Source organism: Callorhinus ursinus, unplaced genomic scaffold (genome assembly GCF_003265705.2).
Source record: "Callorhinus ursinus isolate GAN/ISIS: 27379988/994484 unplaced genomic scaffold, GSC_fseal_2.0 scaffold101, whole genome shotgun sequence".
NCBI lineage: Eukaryota > Metazoa > Chordata > Mammalia > Carnivora > Otariidae > Callorhinus > Callorhinus ursinus.
Window position 1 is genome coordinate 292,514 of NW_027397163.1, and position 10,376 is coordinate 302,889.

General features: G+C 48.1%; 1 long non-coding RNA gene across 1 annotated transcript; it reads left to right on the forward strand.

Moving 5' to 3' along the window:
• The first annotated feature begins 161 nt into the window (after nucleotides 1-161).
• LOC141371793 (uncharacterized) lies at nucleotides 162-4,758 on the forward strand. Its single transcript, XR_012377028.1, has 3 exons — nucleotides 162-612; nucleotides 2,028-2,178; nucleotides 4,500-4,758. It is a non-coding gene; the product is annotated as an uncharacterized lncRNA (long non-coding RNA).
• Nucleotides 4,759-10,376: the final 5,618 nt, after the last annotated feature.

The window sequence follows — 10,376 nt, forward strand, 5'->3', positions numbered from 1 at the left end:
TGGGGGAGGGAGAAATTTGGGGGAGGCAGCGGCTGGTAGCAGAAGGAAGTTGGAGAGACACACACACAGAGAAATACCCAGAGAGAGAAGGGGACGGAGACAGAGACACAAAGAGAGAAACCAAGAGACTGGGGGACAGACGGGGGATGGGGTAAAAGGGAGAGGATGGGGGGTCAGAATGGGATAACAGAAGGGAAGAAGAGACAGGGACAGAGTCATCCAGAGAGGGGGAGGAGAGACAGATGGGGAGAGACAGGCAGAGACGGAGGGCTGGGAGAGAAAGGGAGAAAGGGAGAGAGAAATGGGGGGTGGGGGGCAAGGTCTTAATGGAGAGAAGGATGCTTTAGAGAGGGAGAGAAAGATGGAGAGAGAGGGAACGGACGAGAGAGTAAATAATAAGAGAAATTTAGGGGAGAAGGCTCTGAGTGGCAGAAGGTGGCTGGACACGGAAAAGCAGGTGCAGAAGGAGAGAGAGAGACCCAGAGAGAGAGAGAGGTGGAGAGCGCTTGGCTGGGAGAGACCCCGGGACGAGACACAGAGAGACACTGAGGAGGCATCAGAAGGAAGCTGGAGGAAAGCAGGAGAGGGGCCAGGCTCCGATGGATGAAGGAGGTCAGAGATCGAGGGCACCCGCGCCCCCTCCCCCACCACATCCCTCACCCCTGATCCCTACCCCCATCCCCATTTCAAAGCCACCACCCCACCCCCCACTAGCCTCCATCTCTCCACAGCATCGCCTGCCGCCGCCGCCGCCTCTTCTTGTCGTCATAGCAACAGGATCCAGGCGCCCAGCCAAGGCTGGCTGCAGCGCCGGAAACGAGGGGAGGGCCTTTCCAAAAGGACCCCAGGAGCTGTCCCCTTCCCCCAAATCCAAGGGACAGCTCCACCTCCCCAGGCCTTCCAACCCACCCCACCCCCCCCCACAGCTGCCAAGGGCAAAGAGCCCCTGAGAATGAAATTCTCTTCTATTCAAGATACAAGGGTAGTAAGCCCTTAGTTTCACTGACATTTCATCTCCCCACCCCCCCACCCTACCCGTCACTTGCTCCAGGAGTTAGATCCACCACCCCCCGCCCCAAGACGGGAATGGGAGTGAGGGGGCAAACAGGAAGTGAGAAACTCGGGTGGAAATCGGTCTTGAACTCTGCCTGGGGCTGGGCGGGACAGCTCTGCAAGTTTGAAGAATGATTGTTGGAGTTCCAGAACTAGCCAGTGGGCAGGGGGTGGGACAACTCGAGGCAGAAAATCAGAGAGTCAGAAAGTTTGGTCTTGGATTCAAATCTCAGAGATGCCTGTAGCCAGTGTGTGACCTTGGACAAAACACTTCCTCCTTTCTAGACTCAGTTATAATGGAAACAAAAACTGCCTCCAATGTATGGGGAACGTGGATGAGAAAAGGTCTTTGCACACCGCTTTAGACAGGCAGTTATTTCAAGACTCTGTCCTCTGGCAAACGCTATCCAAAACCCAAAAGCTAGCCATGACCATAGACTTGGGCTAGGGAGTTTGCATGCTTCGATGTCTCGTGGAATTCTTACAGAATCCTTGCGACGTGGGCACTGACGTTCCCACATTACAGATGAGCAAACTGAGGCTCGGACATGTATCGCAATGTACCTAATAAAGGCATAGTTGGAATAAAAGGCAGAGTTGGAGGTGAAGCAGCCTCTTTGTGGGGCTTGACAGGGGCGGACAGCAATAGGGGAACTTCAAAGCCACTTAACATGCCAATTTGGGGTCAGCTCCTCCCTTCTGGGGACTGGCAGAGACAGAAAACCTGTATTCCCCACACATCCAATCCCCTCCCCCTGGAGGAGCCATATCCTTCTGTACCCAGCATCTCTCATTTCCACTTGGAGTTTCTAGAGGTCAGTTTACTTAATTCTCACCATGGCCACGGGGGAAAGGAGTTTAGAAAAGCATTCTGACACCCCTTGTTTGGAAGCAAAGAAACACCAGCCTCAAGGGAAGGGGCCTGAAATTCATTCATCTGAGAACTATTTATCCCGGCTCTGCTCTTTTGCCAGGGAGAGGGACGCAGCTGTGAACAGTAATGGTCACCGATATAAAATGAGCGCCGAACGTTACAGACTCGAAGTCATTTACAGGCGTTGCCTCGGTCTTCGGCTTCTGTTATTAGCCCCCATTTCAAAGATGTGGAGACTGAGACCGGGAGAGGTAAGCCCATTACCAAGGTAGGAAGTGGTTGCAATCAGAGCCGAGGCTTCAGTTCCCAGAGCCTGTGCTGTCTTCTAAACTGCCTCGGCTAAAAATAAACAACAAAAACAGAAACTTTCAAAGGGTGAAAACAACTATGAAGCTAATAAAACAAGCAAGGGTTTCTAAACTCCTCAAGGGGCAGTTCTCTGTGGCGGGGACCACCCTGCGCCAGATGCCAGTAGCAAGGGGTTATAATGAGAAAGAATTTGGTCTGTCCCACCTCAAATCCTGTTCCTTTTTGGAAAAGCCTCTTAACGTTTTTAGCTGTTTCTTCTCTTACTTGCCTTTCCATCTGTAAATAATAATTATCTTCTGGATGTGTCAGCCTTATACATTATAGGTTCTTTTTCTCTGATAGATAAGGTTTTAACTCCTGTTGACCTCACTTTTCCCCTCCCTTCCTCCCCGTGTAAATAGTTTTAGTTCTTCTGTTGGTTCATTTTGTGGCAGGAAGCGATAGACTTTACATCGTGATTGCTTGTTTCAGAGGGCGTATATCTGGTTTCTTTTTAGCAGCTTTATTGAGATAGAATCCACATACCAATACAATTCACCCATGGAAAGTGTACCACTCAATGGCTTTTAGCTATAATCACAGAACAGGGCAACCATCGAGTTTAGATCCATTTCAGAGCATTCTTGTTAGCCTGCAGAGATACCACCCACCCTTTAGCCAGCCATCATCCCCCACCACCCCCCACACTCTGCCCTAGCCCCAGACAATCACTAATCTACTTTCTGTCTGTGTAGATTTGCCTATCCTGGACATTTCATATGAATGGAGTCATACAATATGTTCATTTGCGTCTAGCTTCTTTCTACTGAGCATAATGTTTTCCAGGTTCATCCATGTTGTGATATGTGTCATTATTTCACTTCTTTTTACTGATGAATATCATTCCATTGTATGGATATATTACATGTTCCTTATCCATTGGATATTCGGGTCATTTCCCCATTTTGGCTATTGTACATAATACTGCCATGAACATCTGTGTTCAAGTTTTTGCGTTGGGCACATGTTTGGGTTTTTTTAAAAAAAGATTTTATTTTATTTTTTTAAAGGATTTATTTTTATTTTTTATTTTTTACAATTTTATTTATTTATTTATTTATTTATTTATTATTTATTTTTTATTATTTATTTATTAGAGAGAGCATGGGGGGGTGCAGAGGGAGAGGGAGAAGCAAATTCCTTCCCACTGAGCAGGGAGTCTGAGGAGGGGCTGGATCCCAGGACCCTGGGACCATAACCTGAGCCAAAGGCAGACGACACTTAACTGACTGAGCCACCCAGGCGGCCCCAAAGATTTTATTTTTTTAAAAGTAATCTCTACACCCAACATGGGGCTCAAACTCGCAACCCTGAGATCAAGAGTTGCATGCTCCACCAACTGAACCAGCCAGGCAACACAGACATAAGTTTTCACATCTCTTGGGCATATACCTAGGAGTGGCATTTCTGGATCCTATGTTTATCCCTTTGAGAACTGAGATAGCATCTCTGAACTTTGTGTTGTAGGGTAGAAATGTTAGACCCACTGATCAACCCTTCAGTTCATGGAAGGACCCTTCAGGAGGGGTGTCAAAGAATGTTCCGGTTATGGCCCCTTTCAGATCTCATTCCTATATTCGCTCATGAATTCATGTCACATTATCCAAGGTCTCAGGGCGCTTGGGTGGCTCAGTCATTGAGCATCTGCCTTGGGCTCAGGTCATGATCCCAGAGTCCTGGGATCGAGCCTTACATCGGGCTCCCTGCTCGGCCGGAGGCCTGCTTCTCCCTCTCCCACTCCCCCTGCTTGTGTTCCCTCTCTCGCTGTCTCTCTCTGTGGGATAAATAAATAAAATCTTAAAAAAAAAAAAAAAAACATTATCCAAGGTCTCCCATGGGTTTGACCCAGAGATCTAGAGGCTGTAGAATCAGAGATAAGTCTGCTAAGCCCCTAGGCTCGAGAAGGTCCTCTGCCCTTACTTCCCCTGATCCCATGTGGTCTGCAGAACTCTAAAATGACCCCCCATATTCTCCCCCCAGCATACACACCCTTTAGAATTGCCTCCCCTTGAGTATGGGCAAGCTTGTGAATAGGGTCAAGTGTCATTCCCATGATTAGATTACACGATATGGCAAGGTGAAGGGATTTTGCACATGTAATTAAGGTCTCTAATCAACTGACTTATAGTTAATCCTGGGTGGGCCTACCGTAGTCAGGTAATCTCTTCATAAAGGGTCCAGAAGTGGCAGAGATTCAGAGCAAGCAATTCTCCTGCTGTCCTAGGTCAGAGAGGGCCACGTGGTGAAGACCCGAGGATGGCATCCACTAGCAAGAACACAGGAACAACCTCAGCTGTACGATCACACGGAAATGATCGCTATCTCCTGAGGGAGCTTGGGAATGGACCTCTCCCTAATCGAACTTCCAGATGAGGATGCGGCCAGCCGGCATCTTGATTGCAGCCTTGGGAAGCCCCGAGTGGAGGACCCCGTGCACTGTACTGGCGTCCTGAGCCATTGAAAGTGTGAGATAATAAATACATGCTGCTTTTAAACCATTTGTGGTCCTTTGTTACACGGCAGCCGATCACTAATAGACCCTGTAAATCACACAGGGACAGCTCAGCCAGTGGTACATTAATGCCACCTCTCCCCCACTCCCACAACCAGTCAGTCAGTCCCCATGTGCGGGCCCCTCTCCCTCCTGGATCCCTTTCATACCCACCCCCTTCTCTCTGTCCTGCACTTGTCTGGACTGTCCCACCAGCTGATGGATGCCACCGGTCTCCCTCCAGCCCGATTTTCACAGCCCCTAAAGACTCTCTAACGCTCAGAGCGGACCCTTTCCCTCCTCTGCTCAAGATTCTCTTATGGCTCCCTATTGCCCTCAGGAGAAAATACAAGCTCTTGATCGATGTCCTTTGCCAAGAGCACCAGTCTTGTCTTATGCCATCCCCGCAGCTGCCTCCTGCAGACTGGGGTGGTTTTCCCCACTCTGCTCAGCTCCTTCACACTTCTGAGGTTCCTGAGTGTGGCTCCCTCACCTGGAACCCCTTCCACCTCGTCCATCTCTTGGAATCTTCTTCCATCTCCCACATGAAGACTCAACTGAAATGCTCCCTCCTCTGGGAAGCCTTCCCTGACCTCCCCAGGCTGCATCAGAGGATATAGCTGCAAGCTGCATCCCCCAAGCCCCGTCGTGCCCCCACTGGGGCAGGGTGACTACCCTGCACTGTGGTTGGCATGTCAACCTGTCCCCCGCAGCAGAGTGGGGGCTGGTTCACTTCGTTATCCCCATAGTACCCAGTTTTGGTTAATAGGAAGCCTCGATCTGCAGGTGCCGAGTGGACGGACAGAGAGATGGATGGAGGAAGGAGTGAAAGACTCGGAGAACAAGTGGGTACATATTCTAGGGTCCTCGGGCAGCCAATTACAACCTCCCATCCCTGTCCAACCCCTCTCCCGCCTCATATCCTGCGTGTGCGTTCTCCCTCCCAGGTGCTTGAGTGTGTCTCGTCAACAACAGCTGGGGCCTTTGTGTTTTCTCAAGAGGAACAGAGTGGTGGTGGCGTGTTTTCCCGCTGCACCAGGAAGAGAAGATCAGCGTTTCTAAAATGTCCTCATTCAGGGTGAAGTGGAAATATTCCAGCGCTGAGGAATCAGGTGGCCTGAGTTCCAGTCCTTGCTTTTCCTTGCCTCCCTAAGGGACCCCAGAACCAAACACTTGTGCTCTGGGCACTTTGTTCTTCTGTCTGTAGAGGGGATGAGGAGGGGGTGTGGGTAGTGATCTTGCTGCAGACGGGATGTCCTGGGACGATGATTCAAAGTTACACATCCAAGGAATTGTGGCAGGGTTTGGGGGGTGTCTGTGAAGCTCTGGAAATTGCCTATGAAATTTTGTGAATATGGGTACTCTTTTCTGGAGGTCTATAGCTTTTATTCGGTTCTTGGAGGGACCCCTGATACCCTATGAGTTAAGATTCACTGCCTATTGACAGATTTAACCAAATCCCATTTGTGTCAGTAAAAACTTAAAAAAAAAAAAAAAAGCAAGGGAGAGTACGTGAATTCAAAGACATTGTTTAAGGCAGGTTTCCTCAACCTGAGCACCAGTCACATCTTGGACCAGATCATTCTTTGTGGTGGGTGTCATCCTGTGCATCAGAGAGCATTCGGTAACCTCCCTGGCTTCCACTCACCAGAGGACAACAGCAGCCCCTCCCAAACTGTGACACCCAAAAATGTCCCCCCCGGGGCATAATCAAAAATGATAACAATCGTTCCGTCTGGGAAATGAGGCTGGGGTTGGGATCAGTGAGAAGATGAAAGGCACTTTTTTCTTTTGGTCCTTCTCTGCTGCTTACATTTGAAATTCATGACTAGGCATTAAACTTATAATAACAATGAGTTTATTGCTAAAATAAGTTACCTCCATTCAAGGGACACACACAGCTGTTGAATAAAATGAGGTGAATCTCTACATCTGACATGCTTCTGCCTCCATAACAAACAACAGCAATGCTTAACACGTTTGGTCTCAGGACTCCTCTACACGCTTAAAAATTACAGGGGACCCCAAAAGCATTTGTTTCTGCGTGTTATGTCTATTGATATGTAACATATTCAAAATTCAAACAGAGGAGACTTAGTCTGTACTAAACTCAGGAAAATAATAAACTCATTGAATGTTTACATAGACAACTTATTTTGGTGAAAAATAAATGCATTTTCCCAAACACACACAAAAATGTAGTGGTGTTGGCCAATATTTTTGAGAATCCATTCAATGTTTGTGCTACTAGAAGAAAGCAGCGTTCTCATATCTGCTTCTGCATTCAATCTCTTGTGGTACCACCCATCATGAAGCCACAAAAAGACTCTAGACCCTATACACTCATGAGAGACTAAAAGTGAAAAAGGCAAACCATATCTTAGTATTCTTGTAAAGGTGGTTTTGACCTCATGGACCCCGTCAACAGGTTTCAGGGATGCCCCAGGGTCCCTGGGCCACACTTTGAGAGCCACTAACATGTGTATGTAGTATTATTCTGTAAATTAACTGACTGGGTAACACGGTGTAAGAATGATGATAGATGGGGGATGCCTGGGTGGCTCAGTCGGTTAAGCGGCTGCCTTCGGCCTGGGTCATGATCCCAGGGTCCTGCGATCGAGTCTCACATCGGCTTCCTAGCTCAGCAGGGAGCCTGCTTCTCCCTCTCTCTCCCTCTGCTTGTGCTCTCTCTGTCAAATAAATAAAATCTTTAAAAAAAAAAAAAAAGAATGATGATAGATGGGGCACCTGGCTGGCTCTGTTGGTAGAGCATGCAACTCTTAATCTCAGGGTCTTGAGTTCAAGCCGGAGACTTCTTAAATCAAAGAAAACGATGATAAATAGATGGAACTATGTGGCTTCAGCATACTCAGAGGTGTACAGCTTAGTGGTTAAGTGTGGTCGGTTCAGGAGACCCCCAGGATTCAAATCTTAGCTTGACCACTTACTAGCTGTGTGACCAGGAAAAGGTTGATTTATCTCTCTGCACCTCCAGGACCTCATTTATAAAAATGGAATGAATAGAAAAGCACCAGTTTCCCTGGGTTATTGAATGCAAAGTGGCTGGCACATAGGAAGCCGTCGATAAATTATGCAAGTAATTTATGCAAACTGTCGTTATTAAGCATCCTTGAAAAAAAACAATAAGGTAGTGTTATATAACAGATACTAGATATTCTCCATAATACATTGCCATGTGAAATTGGGAGGTGCAGAACTATGTGTATATGATGATAAATGCTGTGTCCAATATACATGTATGAGCTACATATTCACCTGTGTGTGGATTTAAACACACATGTATATACTTCAATATGCAACTAGATTCTTGAAATTGTACATGGTATGATGAAAATACCTCAGGGTGTGGGGGACTTCTGGATGTCAAAAGTTCAGAAGGACTGACTTTTCACAGCATTTTTTTAAAGATAAACAAATTTTTAATCTTTAAGATCCCATTCCATTTTCAAAATGTAAAAAACAGAACAACAACCAAAAAAAAAACCCCACAAAAACTTGGTTGGTTCTTTTTTTAAAAATAACATAAGCTTTAGGACATTAGGTTGTTAAGTTCTGGACAAAATGAGCAAATGTCCAGCAAACGTCCAGCACTTGCACCAAAACTGCCCTTTCTGCAGGCAAGACAGACAGCACCAGTCAGCCCAATCAACGGGGACATTCCCACGGAGCAGATAGATACTCAAAATCCCTCTCCACACCATGCTCCAGGAAGCCAGTAGGAATCGATTCGTCTTGACAAAGGAGCTGAAACATCTTTGCCATCCCAGATCTCAAGCATGACCTCCAGAAATTCCTGAAACCATTGGAAATGACTCAGAATATTTCCCTCAGGGAGTCTGATCCTGCTGAATCTTATTCTTCCCTGCTAACCTGCCCCCATCACTCTCCCTGTTCCAGAGGGATTTGGAGTCCTTCTAGCTCACCCCCCCCCTTTTTACAGAAAAAAGAAACTGAAGCCCCAGAGATTAAAAGACTTCTCAAGGTCACAGGATGAGTTTGCATCAAAGTCATGGGTGAAATAGAGTGGCTTGAGAGAGGAGGTTCTGGGACCAGGCAGGCCTGGGTGGAAATTCTCCTCTGCATCTTACCAGCTGGGTGATCTTATCTTCCCAAGTGCTAGTTTCTTCATCTACAAAATGGGGCTGTGTGCAATGCCTAGTTCCAGGAGGTTTGGGAGAATCCAACGAGCTAACACATGGAAAGTGCTCAGCGCAGTGTCTGACACCTAATGATAGCTTGGAGAGTGTGGTCGTGATGGTGGGAGCTGTCCTGACCACCTCCAAGAATCTAAGTCCCAACAAGGCGAAGAGCCAAAGGGCTAGCACTGCTTCCTTCTCAACACACTTCAAGAAGAAGCTTATTAAACATTCAGGCTGTTTTCAATCCCTCTGTGGAGTAGGTGAGATCACAGATCTTAGGGCCCACTTGGAAGCCTCTGATAGGGGGCTGCTGGGAACATCTCATCAGATCACCTTCGGCAGGAAAGTGTGCATCTCATAGTAGGTGTTCAATCAACGCAGCAGTGATGGCTCAATAGAGCAACATTAGGAGAATCCACTGCTCCCCAGTGAGCAGGGAAGGAAGCTGAAATCTTGGCACCCGATGAACTTACTTTCAGCTCTACCTCTGCCACTTTGTACCTAGGTGACCCTGGGTGAGTCATTTCACTTCCATGGCCCTATCTGCAAAATGACTTCAGTAAATTCAACATGTAGGCTTGGGGAGAGAACCCAATGAAGCAATAAATGTAGAAGGAAGGCAAGCAATAGTAACAGTACTCTAAGTGGTCATGGTAACACCAGGAGTTAGTTTTTATTGATCCTGATGGGTGTCACTTGCTGTCCTACATGCTTTACACGGACTGAATTATCAAGTGCTGCTGTTAATAATTAAGATGATTAAGCAACTTAACAAAGACCAATCTAACCTTGTTTCTGCAGGACTCGAGGCCCCCACCCTGGGGGCAGAGACCAGGACCCAGACCCTCTATCCAATACCCTCCCCCTTGGCAGGCGGAGACGTGTTTGAAATAAAGTTTATTGAAGTTTCTGTCGGTATTTACATATGATACACGGCAAATATCAGAGCCAGGCCCCCCACCCCCCTCCCCCCAAGCCCCCCCTCCCCCCAGCCTCGTTAAAAATCACTGCGTAAAGACAGGTTAACTGCTGCGGTCCCCCCTCCCCCCTCCCACCTAAGATGCAAACTAAAAGCCCCCGTCCCTCCCCTGCCCCCCTCCCCCCACCCCGGGGGCCTTTCTGGTTCCGTGTACAACACTGTGCTACCTCGCCCCCGCTCCCCTAATAAGGGGGGAGGGCGAGTTTCTGGTGACCTTGCCCCCAGATCTGTCCAAGGGGGCGGACGGACCCTTGAAAGAGGCCAGAGTTGGGGGTCTGAGATGGGAAGGGGGACTTCGATGAGGGGGAGTGCCAGAAAATGGAAGACTTGGAGGTTTGGGGGGTTTCGACCCCCGCTACTGCCTCTCCCTCCCCCGACGGGGCCTCGAGGGGGAAGAGGCGGGCACAGGTGTGGAAATGGCACGGAGGAATTCCCTCCACCCTAGGGTCTCCATCGCTGTCGTGTGGCGTG